Source organism: Suricata suricatta, chromosome 1 (genome assembly GCF_006229205.1).
Source record: "Suricata suricatta isolate VVHF042 chromosome 1, meerkat_22Aug2017_6uvM2_HiC, whole genome shotgun sequence".
NCBI lineage: Eukaryota > Metazoa > Chordata > Mammalia > Carnivora > Herpestidae > Suricata > Suricata suricatta.
In genome coordinates, this window is record NC_043700.1 from 40,639,067 (window position 1) to 40,656,660 (window position 17,594).

Sequence of the window (17,594 nt, forward strand, 5' to 3'; positions counted from 1 at the left end):
TTGATGGGGGTGGAGGAGAGGGGAAAATGGGCATGGAGAAGGGCACTTGTTGGGATGAGCACTGGGTGTTATACAGAAACCAACTTGACAATAAACTATATTAAAAATTAAATTTAAAAAAATGTTAAAGCCCTAGTATCTCCTGTCCCTAAAAACCTTCATTTTGCCTTCTCTCTCCTCTTCTGTCCTCTCCTGCCTCCCTCAGTTTCCCTCTTTTTCCTCCCTGTCCCTCTCTCCCTTCTCCTTCCTTCCTTTTCCTTTTCCTCCCCTTTGGCCCCTTTTCCTCACTCCTCGCAATACCCCTCTCCTCTGACATCCAATATTGACATTATCTAGGATTCTATACTGCTGTCCACTTTTATCTCTCCATATTCTCTCCAATCCCATGTATACAGTTAAAATGCCAAAATTTGTATCTCTAACCTGAACCTCTCTTTTAGACTCCAGATCAATACATCCAATAGTCCAGTTGACATATCATTTGAATGCCTCACAAATATCTCAACCTTCACATTTATGAAGGGGTTCCATTCTTTTCTCCCCTAAAAGTATGTACTCTTCCTCCTCCTCCATCATTGTAAATGGAATCCCATTTACCCAGTGGCTTAAGCAAGATACATGGGCATTATGTTTGAGTTTTTCTGGCACATTCTACTGACATCTAATCAATTAGTAAGTCTTATCATTTTACTTCCTAAATGTGTATGGAGTCTGTTTACTTCTCTCAGTTCCCCATGTGAACTGTCTTGCTAAAGCCTCTTTCTTTCATCCAAGTTAATTCAATAGCCACCAATTGGTTCCCCGTTTCCAACTCAAGTTTTCATATAACCCATTCCCCACATTGCAAGCAGAGTTAGGTTTTTTAAATGTAGATCAGATTGCTTTACTTCCTTGCTAGAAACCTTTCAATGTCTTCCTTTGTATCTTGAATAAAGTCCAAACTCCTTATTGTGGCTTACCAAGCCCCACATGCTCTGACTTCAGCCAACCTCTTGGTCGACAGAAGGGCACAAGCTAACCACACAGTGTAAGCCAGAACTCACAGGTAGAGACTCTGATTCTGTACCATGGAGTGCTCCAGTTGATCTACATCCCCAGCCGTGCCTAGGACAGGGACCCCACCCCCTTTTTTAAAAGGCTCATGTGAAAGTAGCCTTGAAGGGGGTTGAATGCTCAGGAGAGTTGCATGCTACCACAGAGAAAGCCAGCAGACCCAGTGTCGATGGCACCCGGAGGTCCTGTGGGAAGCTGGGGTCAGGACAGCCTTCCCACTGAGGGGAGCAGACCCACACACTAGACGGTTTCCAGCAGCATGTGGAGTGTCCTGATGGGCACTCAGAGTTAATCTTGCCTGTCTCCCCACACTCTCCCACCTTCAGCCTTGGAGGCTCCTTCTCCTCTTACAGTCTCAGCTCAACTAGCCTCCTTGAAGTTCTTCACACACACCAAGCCCCCAGCAGGAGTTTCCCACATGCTGAGCTCTCCCAGATTCCCACCCAGAGGGCCCGCTCTTTCCCACTCTCCATGTATAAGCGAACGTGTCACTTCTTGGAAAGGCCTTTTCTGGTTGCCTCCATTGTTCTCCACTCTTGTGCCTGATTTGTTTCCTCTGACAAGACTCACAATTTATACTTTGTATTTCATTCCTTTGTTTCTTCAAAGTCTGGCTCTCACTAGGTTGTAAACTCTACAAGGGCAGGAACTGTCCTTTATATTATGAACCAACAGTTATTAGAATTTTAATAATATCTTTATTTTACAAAATTACCAGTTTAAAAAACTCTGTATCACCCCTTATTATCTGTGTTAATATTTTTACTGATCCATTAAATTAAAATGTCCAAGAACCACAAGGCTAGATTATAGTACATTTAAAAAAATTTTTTTTAAGTTTTTTATTTATTTTTGAGAGAAAGAGAGACAGCGTGAGCAGGGGAGGGTCAGAGAGAGAGGGAGACACAGAATCCAAAGCAGGCTCCAGGCTCTGAGCTAGCTGTCAGCACAAGAGCCTGATGCGGGGCTCAAACCCACTAACCGTAAGATCATCATGACCTGAGCTGAAGCCAGAAGCCAGACGCTTAACCGACTGAGCCACCCAGGCGCCCCTTTTAGTACATTTTGATAAATTTGCAACCTAGCTGAATGCCCTAGCACACAACAGTAAATAAATTGATTGATGTAAACCTATATGTAAAGGCATAAGCAGCTTATGGTCAGGAGGCATTTCTTGTTCATCATTATATCCCCAGTGTAACACAGGTTGCCCAGCAGATATTAGGTATTCAATAAATATTTGTTGAATTAGTGAGACTAATGAGGCATGTTCCTAATGGCATGCCTCAAGAACCTGTCTCTACTCTTGTCCTGTTCAACAATTTTATCAACATTGACCCAGTCCTGTTTAATATTTTTATTGATAAATTGAATAAAGATAATATAAAACTGGGAGGATAACACAGTGAATGAGAAATCAAGATTCAAGATCTTGTCAGCTTGGTATAATGGACCAAAACCAACATGATAAAATTAACAGCTTTTCCTCAGGTTTCGAAGATAAGATACACAGAGCAACATGTCAGGGATATGGTTTAATGAGTTATCTGAAGAAACGATACTGGTAGAAGGAGAGGCTTGAGGGTATGGTGTAAGTGGTGACTATAACGACAAGGGAATGGGTAGCTGAGTGCCACTGATGTATTACAGAGCAATGACAGCTCTATGTGCTTCACCACATAGAGGTTTTTGCCAGGGTTCGGCAAAAAAGGCCCTAACAGAGAAGACATAGGACCCTGAGACTTGGGATGTGGAGTGTCTGAATTTGAGAATTCTGAACTCCCAGATTCCCCGGGACATGCTGGGCATGCACAAGTATCCCACTCTATTAGATCCCAATGAATCCTCCTTGCTTGCCCATGATGCAGGAGTCTCAAATGATGCCAGGGCCATACAAGAAAACACTTACCCTCTCAGCGTTTACTACCACCCTTCTTCCTACTGTGCAGACCAGTAACAGAGATCAGATCACAGGAGTGGCAGAACACCAAAGACATCCATTCTATTGACAATGATGATAGAGGAACAGGAAGTGGCAAGTACCCTGGAGGCCTTCGTGAGATCCATGCATTCTACAGAGAGACACACCCTTCTGAGATTTTTAGGGCCCATGGATTTGGAATGGCTTGACTCCCTCAGAAGTAAAGGGCGGATTATTGTATTCCATAATGTCCCTAACTAAGAAAGACTACTTTGAATTCAGGAGACCTCCTGTTCAACCCATTTCCTGGGTAACACAGAAGGCTGCCGACTGAGTGGTGCCCAGGACAGGAAGGGATTCTCCAACACAGTCAAAGCTGCAGTGCCTGCAGCCTTTGCTATTTGTGTCACATGACCCACTAGATGCAAGACCAATAAGAATCCTGAAGAAACTGTTCCCAGAGGAAGCAAACTTACCATGAGAAGCAAGTGGATCTGAGTGGTGCAAAAGGTGAATCTAGTAGATTCTGTGACACTCCACCAGCCTTCCTTGTTTAGGCTGAGGCACCTACCCTCTGGATGCTGAGAGCTCAGCACTGCATCTCTCCCTCACTGGGACCAGCCCTCAGCCATAGGAAGCCAACTCACCCAGAGACCAACCCATGGCCAATAATAGGCTGGAATAATGTGGGAAAGCAAAGGCTTAGTTAGCCTTTTTCTTTCAGTTCAGGATAACTTTTGAAGTCCATCCTGTTACAGAGCTCCGTGTGGAATCTCCTTAGACCTCAGCTGCACCCACATCACAGGTCAGCTTTTCTCTGGCCAAACCTGCCTGTCTCCCTGCCTTAGAGGCATTGCCTGAGAATACTCCAATAAACCTGCATCAGTGCTCCACCTTGGAGCCTATTTACAGGGAACCCTTTCAAAGACAACAATATCTATTACCTTCTCTATAATCATGATGATATTACTTCACTTTTCCATTTTGTTTACTATGATTTCTTCAGGCCACTATGTCATTGTTTTCAGTTAGTTTCATCTTATTTTTATTGCTTTTAATGTGACTTTCATCTCTGTAATGTTACTGTTTTATCTTCCATTTTTCTTCAGTAGCTCTACTAACTTTCATGCCATTTCTTTCTGCTGTCTGAATTCTTTTCTGTGAACCATCTACTTCCTTTTGAGGTCGATTTTAGAGAGATTATATTGCCTGTAACTTCTGTAAGAATTTGGACACCTATTCAGATTGGCTCACATGAAATTGTGGTTTTGTGAGTCAATAACGCTCAAACATCAACAATTTCATGTGGTTGGACCTAGTATTTATCAAGATTTTTTGTAGTTTTTTCACTCATTCCTCTTGACAGGTATGTTTTTCATCTACTTTAGCTTTTTTATCCCTCTCCACCCTTCTTGATCTTTATTTATTATTCCTATGCAAAGATCTTTATTTGTTCTTTTAATAAAATAATAAAGTATATGCAAATTAGGTTAATTATTTGCTAAAGAGTATTGTAAATGGAGGTGGAGAAAAGAGCTTCCAAAAATCAGTGTAATTTATACACATAGGGTACCCTCAAAGCAGAGACTAGAAAGGAAATTCTCTTTTTAAATTTTTAACTGTTTATTATTTTTGAGAGGGAGACAGAGACAGAGCGTGAGCAAGGGAGGGGCAGAGACAGAGGGACACACAGAATCCAAAGCAGGCTCCAGGCTCTAAGGTGTCAGCACAGAGCCCAAAGCAGGGCTCAAACTCATGAACCATGAAATTGTAACCTAAGCCAAAGCCGGAAGCTTAACCTACTGAATACCCAGGTGTCCCAAAAGGAAATTTTTATGCAAGGGACCTATAAAGGAAGCAGAGGAGGTTGGATAGAGCAAAGGAATAGTACCCAGAATGGTCCAAGTATGAGGGTTCCCTCGCAGCAGTCAGATGGTTAGGAGCTGAGAGCCCCACCGCAAACCAGGGTCAGGGTGTAACCTCCCAGACATCTCTGGATGAGAAATTCTCTGGAGGAGGGCAACTGTGGACCATAACACTCAACACACCCAGCAGCTGCAGAATGGACACACTGTCCCAGTTAGAGGAACATGGGCTTTCTGCACTGCCTCCTTTCCCTTTCAGCTTCCTGTGTTCAAGCAGTCAGCTGGGAGAGACAGCCGGGTCATCAATAAGTTGGTCATAGAAATGATCTGCCATCCCCTCCTTCTGCTCCCTTGCTTTCCCCTTCTGCAGACTCATGCCACCTGCTTTACAGGGACACCCCCACGTCTCTTAGGGCCAGGTCACAACCGTGTGTCTTGTTGTTCTAACCAAAGGCTAGTCTTTCAGACTGGAGACACTGTTCTTTGGGGAAATCTGCATCCCACTCATAGTCCAAGGTGGCTAGCATCAGCTTTCAACATACTTCCTCTGCTCAGTCCAGTGTCCATTTTTTGACCCTGACACTTCATATTTTGTTGTGAGGCCTTTGGGAGTTTCCTGCTTTGCTAAACATAGGTGAGTTTTTTTTTATATTCTCCTTTTTGTGATGTTCTCAAAAGCTTGTGGAAGGTGAATGTCAATACTTTACAATTTGAAATAGAAATAGGGGTGCCTGGGTGGCTCAGGTCATGATCTCAGGCTGAGTTAAGCCTCCAACTCTTGGTCTGGGCTCAGGTCATGATCTCATGATTGGTAAGTTCAAGTCCCACATCAGGCCGTACACTGACAGTGTGGAGCCTGCTTAGGATTCGCTGTCTCTCCCTCTCTCTCTGTCCCTCCCCTCCTTGCGTGCACTGTCTCTCTCAAAATAAATAAATAAACACAAAAAAATTTTGAAATAGAAAATCTCTCCATAAACACGTTTCCTCTTTTTAAATCAGGAAACGTATCATTTACAAAGTATATGTAAAGTTTAAAGTATAAAAATAATAAAATGACAAAATACAACAACCTGTCGTCATTACCCACATTAAGAGAGAGAATGTAACTGGTATCGTGGAGACCCCTTGTATGTGACTTCTCAATTCACATTCTCCTACCTCTTCCCCAGGAGAGACTACTACATTGAATTATGTTCACCATTACCTTACCTTGCTTTATAGTTTCACTGGATATATCTGTAATTCCTGAACAAAATAATGTTTAGTTTTTCCTGATTTCATTCTATGTAAGTAGAATTATATGCTATTTATTCTTCTGAAAATGTTTCTTGGGCTCAATATTATCATTTTGAGATTCTTGCATAGAATCTCACTGAGCTATAATTCACTCATTCCTATCACTGTATAGTATTCCTTTTATGAGCATATCAAAATTTATTTATTCATCTTGCTGTTGATGCACATTTGGGTAGTTTCTAGCTTTGTAACATTAAGAACAATGCTGCGATTAACATCCTTGTACCTTTTTTCTAATGCACATTTGCAAGAATTTCTCTAGGTAATATATGTATGAGTGGAATTGTTGGCTATTCGTATTTTCACCTTACTGAGTAGTGACCAGTTGTTTCCCAAAGTGACTGTAGCCATTTATACTCCCACCAGCAGTTGGGATTTTCAAACATTCTGATTATTGTTTATTTAGATGGTAAGAAATTATATCACAATATGATTTTAATGTGTGTTCCTTGATTCCTATAGAGGTTGAGCATCTTTTGATATGCTTATTGCCTATTCCCACTTTACGGTGAAATTTCTGCTCAGATCTTTTGTTCCACTTTCCTTTGAGCTGTTAGTATTTTTCTTATTTATTTACAGAAGTTTTTAATTTCATTCTGGACCCTGAACCAGTGTCAGTTATGCATGCTGCAAATCTCTCTCAGTTTGTTCTCTGCCTTTCTGGTGTCTGTTCAGTTTTCCATAATTAGAAGTTATTAATTTCAATGTACCCCGGTTTTCCCATCTTGTTATTCATCATTAGGGATTCTTTCATATTTTCTTCTGAAAGTCTTAAAGTTTTGCTTTTCACATTTAAGACCGTAATCCATCTGGAATTAATTTTTTGTGTATAGTGTGAAGTAGGAATTCATTTAATTGCTTTCAATCTAGATAAACAGTACCAAACATTGAAGAGCCCATCTTTTCCCCTGTCTGATTTACTCATCACCTATCAGTTTCCACACATGCATGATCAATTTACAAGATATTTTTTTATGTTTTTCCCTGTGCCAAAAGCACATTTTTTATTTTTATAATATTTTTATAGTATTAACATTTAATTTTGTTATCTGACAGGGAAAATATCCTTCTCCTCCCTTGTTCTTACTTTTTGGGAACAAACTGACCCTTCTTTACCCTTTGTTCATCCATATAAATTTTATAGTTAACTGGTCAAGTTCCATGAAAATCCTATCAGGAGTTTGATTGAAATTCCACTGAATACATAGATCAATTTTGGAAGAATTGATATCCTTATAATATTGTTACCTTATCCACAAGCATGGTATGACTTTCTATTTATTTAAATCTTTTTTGAAGTCTTTCAATTATGTTTTGCAATTCTTTCCAAAAAGGAAATTGTAGGATAGTAGTTAAGAGCACATACTCTGAAAACAGACATTTCATTTGAATTCCTATTCTGAAGTTTACTAACCACACAATATGAACAACTTACATAATCCATTTGGTTATCAGTTTCCACAGATGTAAAATGAGAGTGATTTATAGCACCTACATCATTATAAGAATTACATAGGTTAATATAAAAGGAATGTTTAAAATAGTGCATGGTCCATAATAACAATTATATAAGTTCTGCTTTGGTTATCCCTAAGTACATTATATTTTGTTTTCCTACTATGAATAGCATTTTTAATTGCATTTTCTGATTCTTTCCACAGTGTACAGATAAAATTGATATTGATATTAATCAAAACCTGACAATATACTAAATTCTCATAGTAATCCTAATCATTCTTTGCAGGTTATTTTGAGATTTTTGTCATATTATCTGCTAATAATACTGCCTCTTCTTTTCCAGTCCTTATGCATTTTTTCTTGATTTTTTTACTGCATTGGCTACAGCCTCCAATAATATTGTGGAAGTATTAGTGGCAAGAATCCTTTCTTGTTTCTAACTTTAAATGGGATGCTTTTAATAGCCACTGAAGAGAGAGGGAAGGAGGAAGGAAGGAAGAAAGGGAGGGAGAAAAGAATTGAGGAAAGGAGGGAGGAAGGGAAGGAGGGAAGGAAGGAGAGAAGGAAGGAAGGAGGGAGGGAGGGAAGAAAGAAGGGAGGAAGGGAGGGAAGGAGGAAGGAAGAAGGAAGGAGGGAAGGAAGGAGGAAGGGAGGAAAGGAGGGAGGGAGGGAGGGAGGAGGGAGAGTGGAAGGAAGGAGGGAGAGAAGGAGAAAGAGCAGGCCTGTCTAGCTCTTCTGTGCTCCCCTGGTTCTTGATTCTTCAGCATGGTTGTTTGACCACCTATGGATCTGATGAGGTCCCAACATCTTTCCCACAAATTTCCTTTTGATATAAGCCCACCAGTGTCAATATCCTGCTCTTTTCAACCAACCATCCTGATTGACACACCCCAAATAATTCTGGGCCTTGCACACAGCAGAGGGAAAGTATGTCCTCAACAACAACAAAATATTTAGCTACTCAATGTAATGTAGTTTATAAACTTCAGGTTGATATACTGTATCTGCCTAAGTCATATTCCTTCTATTCTGAGTTTGCTAAGACTTTTTATTATAAGTGATTATTTTTATCAGATGCTTCAATTTGCTCTTATGTTAAATTAAATCTACATTTTTTAAATATCAAATTAACCTTGTATTGCTGGACCAATATACACTTGGTCATAAAGTGTTATCTTTGGTCTTAAGTTTACTTTTCTAGTATTTTGTTTAGGATGCTTGCAGAAAAAGCCATGAATTAAATTGTCCTGTAACTTTCCTTTCTTGTACTGATTCTGTCAGGATTTCATATGGAGTATATCCTGGCCTCTTTTTGACTCTCTAAAACATTAAGTAGAGTTAGAATTACTTGTTCCTTGAAAACTTTGTACAGCTTACATTACTTAGAGAACTATCTGTGACTGGTGTCTTCTTTGAAGAGATGTTTCCAAATGTCGAATTAATGCCCTTCATGGCTATAGAATCATTTCTTCTTGAGTCAATTTTAGTGTTTTTTTTAAATTTTCTTAGGGATTTATATAATTTGTATGAGTTTTGAAATTATTAGCATAAATTTTTAAATCTCTGTTGCCTCAATACAGAGTTATGCTCCTTTTTGTCCTAATATTATTTGTTTCTTTTTACTGTCATACACAGTCAATCTTACAGAGGTGTGTCAATTTTATTGGGCTATTCAAAGAAAAAATATATACCCCTTTTGCTCCTTTTTATTGAACCATTCTTTTCCATTTCCTTAATTTATGACTTCTTTACTATTTCCTTCTTTCTTTGAGTGTTTTCTATTATTCTTTTCTACCTTTTAAAGTTGGATGTATAACTACTAATTTTTTTCAGCTTCTCTTTCTTTTTTTTAAAATGTTTATTTATTTTAAGAGAGAGGGAGAAAGAGAGAGAGCAGGCATGCACATGCATGCACAAGCATGCTGGGAAGGGCCAGAGAGAGAGAGAGAGACAGAGAATCCCAAGCAGGATCCACTCTGTCAGCACAGGGCCTGACAGGGTTTGATTTCACAAACTGAGATCATTATCTGAACCAAAATCCGAGTCAGATGCTTAACTGACTGAACCACCCAGGTGTGCCCAATTCTCTTTCTTTATAATATTTAAAGTATTTGAAGCCATTATTTCATCTGTAGCATCAATTAAGCTGCATCTCACAAGCTTTGATTTATAATATTTTCACTGTTGTTTTTCCACTATACATTCATTATAGAATTTTTAAAATTTTTGATATATTTTGTTTTTTATTTTAATGTAATTTCATTGTCACATATGAATATCTATTAGATATAGATTCTTTAAAATGCATTCAACCTAGTACTTGATCAATTTTTAGAAATAGTTCTATGTGTGTTTGGAAGGAATGTGTGTTCTCCAGTTATTGGTGCCGAGTTCTACATACATCCTTTAAATTGTGCTTGTTAAACGTGTTGTTCAGACTGTCTCTGTTACTATTGGTTTTCATCTGTTTGACCTACTGGTCTCTGAGAGAAGGATGTTAAAATCTCCCACTTAGATGGTGAATTTGTCAATTTGTCCTTATAGATGGATCAATTTTTGTGGTTTATATTCTGAAGCGACACTACTAGATACATTCAGATTTAGAATAGTAAACTTAAGCTTTTATCAATGGTTAGTGAAGTTTTTTTTTTTAATCTCAAAAACTGTTTTTAACCTTAAAGGCTATTATATCTGATATAGATAAAATATATAGAGAGAGATATGTGTATATATATGCTTTTATTATCCCTGTGTACATTATATTTTGTTTTCCTACCATGAATAGCATTTTAATTGCATTTTCTGATTCCAAAGTGTATCTATAGGTAATCCTAGCTTTCCTTTAGCAGTTGCTTGGTGTATGAATTTTTCACCATCTTTTGAGTTCAGCCCTTCTAGATCTCTGGATTTTGGTGGGTATCCTATAAGTGGCATCTAGTCAGACTTTGTTTTGCTATGCTTTTATTTTTTTGTTTTGTTTTTTTGTGTTTTTTTAAAGTTTTGAAATTCAAGTCAGTTAACAGACAGTGTAATATTAGTTTCACATGTACAATTTAGTGATTCAACACTTCATTACAACACCCAGTACTCATCACAACCTTAATCCTTGTCACCTATTTCACCCATCCCCCAGCCTCTGGTGACCATCAGTTTGTTCTCTACAGTTAAGAGCCCATTTATTGGCTTTCCTCTCTCTATTTTTCCTTTCTATGCTGTGCTTTTAAATGCAGTTGTTGATCTTTATCTATCAACTGGAGCATTTAGCCCTTTTACATTGATTGTGATTTTTCACACATTTGAGTTCATTTTTACCATCTTAAACTTAAAAAAATATTTCTTCCTTTTTTTAGATTAACTGAGTTTCCCCTCCATTCTATTTTTCCTTTTATTGGTTTTGGGAGTTATTCACTCTATTTTTATTCTTTTAATAGTTGTTAAATTTGTTAAATTAAGTTTAACAAATTAAATTAAATTAGATATTAAATTAAAGTGAAAAGTTAATTGTCTTAGTTTGAGCTCCTAGATTAAGATAATCTAAGACAAGGCCTTGGAGGCAGATAGCATATTTGGCAGGTAACTTAAGGAATCAGGAATAACAGAATGGGGAGAGAGGGAAGAAAAGAAGGCCCTATAAGTGTCTTTATCAAGGTCATTGCCAGGGCAAATTGGAGATTGATTCTACTAGGTTTTCTAAGGAGCATGAGAAATGAATTCTATAGTTATCCATCTGCATGATGGGAAATGTGAGCAGTTATCTATAACCTTCCATTATTCATTGGTTGGGAGTTACCCCAAGGGCAATAACTCACCTAAACCTCTGTACTTCTCTTGGATCTGGGCCTGCTGGTCACCCATGGCTTTGGAGAAGTGCTCACAGCACAAAGAGAAAGGGAACGTGGTGCATCAGAGGTGGGATACTGTCAGCATTAGTTTGAAGTCACTGATGGCTATGAACTACAACTGAACTACTACATAAATTATTATCTTTACTAATTCTCTCAAAAAAAAAAAAACAAGGATCTTAGAAGGCTTTAAATCCAACAACTTCAATCCTGACTTACATGTAATTCTTCAGGATTTTTACTGAGGTTTTTAGTTCCACAGATTAGGCATAGTTAATATTTTTTATACAGTCAATGTTCATTTAGATTTACCCACTTATTAGTTCCTGTGTTCACCAATTCTTGCAATATTTTAGGCCCTCCCTTTGAAACCACTTTTCTTCTTCCTAAGAACTCTTGGAAGTTTCGTTAGGAAAACCCATTGTCAGTAAACACATCCAGTTTTCAGTTGTCTAAAAATTTCTTTTAATTCTCCTCATTCATAAATAAAGTTTTGTTAGATGTAGCATTCTGTGTTGACAGTCATGTTCTTTCCAAAATTTGAAGAGCTCTTTCCCTAATTTCTGCATTTGATTGTTAGCACAGAGAAGTTATCTGTCAGCCTAATTTTCATTCCTTTGCAGTAATGTGTCCTTTGTTCCTGGCTGTTGTTAAGATCTCTTTTTCTTGGTGTCCTGCAGTTCATGTGGTATACCTGGGTGTGGACTTAATGAACTTAAGCCTTGGCATCTCTTGTCAAATTTGCAAAGTTCTCAGTCATTATTTAGCAGACATATATTGCAGCTCTCCCTTCTTCTCTCTTTTGTCTCTTTTTTTAAAATTCCAATAATAGAAATATTGGATCTTCTCACTGTGCCATCCATGACTGAAACCCTCTCATAGATCTATCTTTCTGTTTACTAACCCTCTCTTTGACTAACCACTACATTTTAACTTTATTTATAAAGGTTTTCATTTTCAGAATGTGTGTTTGACTCCTTTTTAAATCTCTCTGACTGATTTTTATAATCTCATGATTTGTTTTTTAACATAGTTTTATTTATTTCCAAGGATGTATTAAACATCCTGGCTTTAAAGTCTCTATCTGCCAATTCGAATATCTGCAGTCTTTGTGGTTCTAATTTTGTAGTTGGTTGTTTCTGCTGACTCTTGCTAAGGGTGGTTTCTGAACCCATGTGTTTATTGATTTCTCATTGTGAGTTCATGTTCCTAAGATCTTTATCTGAAGGAATTCTACAGTCCTGCATTTAGAGTTTTTTCTCCAGAGACTGTTCATAATTGTTTCTTCCAAATGCCTGGGGGCACTACTAACATGGGACTACTCAAAACTAAATTTCCAGAATACAGTTTTTTAGGTCACATGTAATATAAATTCAGACACCAAGCCTACATGAGGGAGGGTTTGTGGATAAGAGTTCTCAGGGGAAATATGTTCTTTTATTCTGTCACACCCAGACCCCAAGGGAATATTATCTCATTGTCTCCCTTTGTGAGGTGGGTAAATTTTTAGGTCACCCACTGAGGGACCCCAGCTTTATGTATGGGTATTCCCACTTTGTTTAGACCCCAGCCCCCCTTTATCTTATTTCCTACATGTGTAATCTAAATGGACACTTCCCTGCTCCAGAGCTTAAATTCAGATTTTCTTATACTTGCTCTCTGAGGAATTCCCTTACTTTCCTCCCAGCTCATTCATAAATTTGAAAGACATTTTTTAAATCCAGCATGTTTAGGTAAGCTACACCAAGGGGAGTTCTTCTGAACATCTTTTCTCCATTCTTGCCCTCCACAGACTTCATTTGCCAGGTCTCTTAACATACCAACAAGGCTCCTATGCATAGACAAAAATGGTAATATCCTTTCTAGTGTGCTATGAGGATCACAGGATCTACATGCACTCATGTTGCCCCACAGTCTTGAAGGTCTTACCATCAGAGACATTACTCTTTATATCCAAGCACTAATCTCCAGAAGGGCTACAAAAATCAGGATTTCCTGGGAGAACGTCTGAACGGTTGATACCTGTTCATCCAGCAGATATTAGCTAGCTCTCACTAACCAGACCTCCACACACTATGTAGGTTAGGGCAGGTAAGGAGAGTATGGGAGAGCTCTGGAGCCTAAGGCAGTGAGTGCCTAGAGAGAAAGTAAGACTTGGAGATTAAGGACAGAGGCATACGTTAGTGTTGGAGGTGGGAGGGCAGATAGCTAAGGGGTAGCATGAGTTTCTCCTAGGGAAACTGAGAGAAGACTGGGGAAAGCAGCATGAGAGACCCATTAGATGCTAAATATAAACTATGGGGGTCTTTACTAAGTTGTTAAAACGCAGCCCTACCCCTAGGAGAAATAAAAACTAAAAAAATGAATAAAATTTGCATATTGCACATTTATGCCACAGAATTAACTAGTCTGATTCCATTAGATGAGGAAGTAGAGCCCAGACAGGTAATGATGTCTAAACTCACACTGTGACAGCTCAAACCTGGGTCTTCGGATTCCTAATTTCAGCATTATTTTTGTATCTCAATATATCCTATGGTGTGTTCTATACAACACTAGTTCCAGAATACTGTAACTATACTGTAAATATACTGTAACTCATGACTACCTGAGAAAAAAGTAGAGTAGCCAGATGGAATTAAGAGACACTGAGGTGGATGGTGTTAGATATGTTTGAAAGGATTTTTTGCAGGATTTTAAAATCCTTTTTATTTTGCAACTCTTCTCCTTGATGCTCAAAGACAAGGGTATAAAATATAGAGTTTCCTAAACTTATTTGACTACAGAGTTGGTTTTCTAATTGAACACCTCAAGGGATTAATGTGCAGCAGAAAACAATTTGGTAGCTGCTAGACTATGTCATACCGTTCTTCTAATTCTGTAACTCTTCTACAATGTTCTTTGAATTTATGACCACAAGCATTTATTACACAGGCCATCTGCCCAGCACTGTGCTGAAGCAGTGGAGGACACCAGGATGTATAAGGTCCTCAGCCCCAGGATTCTTGTGTTGTCCTAGCAACACTCAGATACATGCAAAATTAATTGTAATCCCACACAGATTATGATCAAGTTGCTTTTGAAAATTACAATAGGGCACCTGAATGGCTCAGTCAGTTATGCATCCAACTTCAGCTCAGGTCATGATCTCATAGTCATGAGTTTGAGCCCTGGATTAGGCTCTGTGCTGACAGCTCAGAGCCCAGACGCTGCTTAGTATTCTGTGTCTACCTCTCTCTCTGCCCTTCCCTGCTGGCTTTCTCTCTCTCTCTCTCTCTCTCTCTCTCTCTCTCTCTCTCTCTCTTTTTCTCAAATAAATAAACATTAATAAGAGAAAAGAAAAAGAAAATTACAATAGCGTTTTGGAGGATGAGAGGTTGGAAATATCACAAGTGGACAGAATCATCACATCACTTCATCACTTAGATGTCTGACAGATACCTGAAAGTAACTTCTCCAAAACTGAGCTTCTAATATCCCTCCATCCAATTTCTTTCAGTAATCCCCACTTTGGTCAATGACATCTTTGTTTTCTCAGGCTAAAAACTGCATAAGCAACCTTGACAATTATTTTATTGTCATACCTCAATCCTTCAGCAATTTTTGTTGGCTCTACCCTCAAAAACATTCTGATTGGGAACACTCAGCAGCACACAGGTGTAAGTTTTCATCATGTCTCACCTGGATTACTACCATAGTGCACTGACCCTGCTTCCACTTGTGCAGCCCTATGTCTTTCTGCAACACTGCAGCAGGTGTAATCCCTTCAAACCCCAAGTCAGCTTATGTGGTCCCTTTGCTCAAACCATTACAGTGGCCCACCATTCACCCAAGTGCAAGCCCAAACCCTTACGATGGTCATATGATCTGGCCCTATTGCCTCTTTGACCTCCTATTACTGGTCTCCTCTTGAATGTCTTATTTTAGATACACTGGCCGCTTCACACTTCCTTTGACTCTCTAGATATATTCTTACCTCCGCACCAGTGTGTGAATTGTTTCCTCTCCCTGGGCCATTCTTCAGTCAGATGCTCACATATTCTTTCCTCGCATCCCCTTTAAGTCAGCATTTAAATGTCATCTTCCAAGAACACCTGTTTCAAATTGTAATCCCCACCTCATCCATAGCATTTCTTCCCCCCTCCATTTATCTAATTATTTGTGTGTTTATTTTATTCTCTCTCCTCACTAGAATATAAGCTTCATGAAAGCAAAGATTTTCACATATTTTGTCTCATGTTGTTTCCCTAGAACAGGAAGCAGTGTCTCACACACCAGAGGAGTTCAGCAAACACTTGTTGAATGAAAAATGAACAAAACAAATTGTAAGTGGCCAGAGAGAGCCTTAATGAAGAAGGTAATATTTGGGAAGAGTCTGAAAAGAAGGAGCTGAGTGAAAAGAATGCTGACAGAGCCCTCAGGGTAATTGCATCCTGGTCCAGCTCCGCCAGTGACTAGCATCTCATCTTGAGCAAGTCGCAGCCTTTCTCAGCTGGGCTCTGCTTGGTCACAGATTTCAGGCTGAGGCTTGCAGAGCCCTGGAGCTCCTGAGAGGGGCTTCTAAGTCTAGGGAGAAGAGGGAGCACATGGTACCCCATCTGTTTCCTTCAGAGTAGTTTTGTTCTTCTTTCTTGGACATTTATTATCTGCACAAAATTTCCTTTGAAATGATTACACTGCTAAAAATGAAAGGCTTGAAAACCATTGCCCTTGATGATCTCTGAGGTGCCTTGTCCTCCTGGGATGTGAGGAGATCATGTGAGCAGCCCCTAAGGCAATAGGATGAGGGTGATAAAGCCCCCCTGCCTGAAGAAGAGTCCTCTGGATCCATGTAATCCAGAAGAGAAGAGGTGAGGCCACATCTATGGTAAAAAGCCTCTGTCCTGAATCCATAATTCTGGCATGGCCAACTGGTCTCCTCACAGACCAGTGTGGGGAGACCTGCAAAGCCAACATCCCACCATTGAGTTTAGTGGGTGAAGAATAGAACAGACAACCCAGCTTGGGGAATTCAGCAGGTGTCAAAATTCCATCCATGCAGCTTCCTGGATAAATTCAGAGCCCAGGATTCCAGCCTCACACTAATTAAATCATAAGAGAAAATGATAGAGTGAAGAAAGAAGACACTGGAGTAGCTGAGAGCTGCTGAAAGTCTGTGCTAATGATAGCTGATTCTACATTAGCATGAATGCCTTCGGTTAACAGGAGAAATGTGCTGAAGCAAAGGCTTTTGTCAGGCCAAACACATCTGTGAATAATTGAACAATATTCATGTCAAAGGAGTCAGCAATTTATCACCAGCTTGGCCTCTACTTTTAGAAGGAGTGAATAACTTTTGGAGTGAGGGGATTAAGAACATGTACACACAACACACACTCGCAGACTCTCTCCCTCTCTCTGTCTCTCTCTCTCTCTACTCTTGTCACAAAAGAAAAGTTCAGAAGCCAATAATGCTTGTATGTGATGATTTGAAATCATCTGAATTGTATTTTTGTAGGATTTGGAATCAGATGCAACTAACTTGAACACTCTCTGCCCCCCTCCATTCGATCCTGCTCCACTCACCCCTGGAGCCCTCAGGCTCCCAGATCCCTTCCCCTGGTGGGGCGCAGCAAGGTGTGCCCCCCCATGGCACCTCAGACCTCACATGCAGCCAGAATTGCTGTGAGGAGCCAGCTGTGAAAGAGAAGAGGCCAGGGTCACAGCTGAGAACCTTAAAGATGGGCAGGAGCACAGAGAAAAGCCAGCATTTGCTGGGAGAAGCCTGAGACCAGGAGAAACACAGTGACTTGCCCAAGGGCTGCAGCTGGACGTCCTGGGACCTCGCAGACAGATGGACTTGTGCACCCTCTGCAAGTGAGGGGCACAAACAACTCTGAAGCACCAAGATGTGGGCAAGGACCCGGAAGCTCAGAACACTGAGGGGAGCAGGATCACTGACCTCTTGAGCACAATAGTCCCCCTCATCCGTGGGAGGTACATCTCAAGAGCCCAGCAGATGCCTGAAACCACGATGGCCCCACACCCTATATACACTGTTTTTTCCTGTTTGTACATATCATGTGATGAAGTTTAATTTTTTATTAATAATTTTTTAATGTTTATTTATTTTTGAGAGAGAGAGATACACACAGAGTGTGAGCAGGGAAGGGTCAGAGA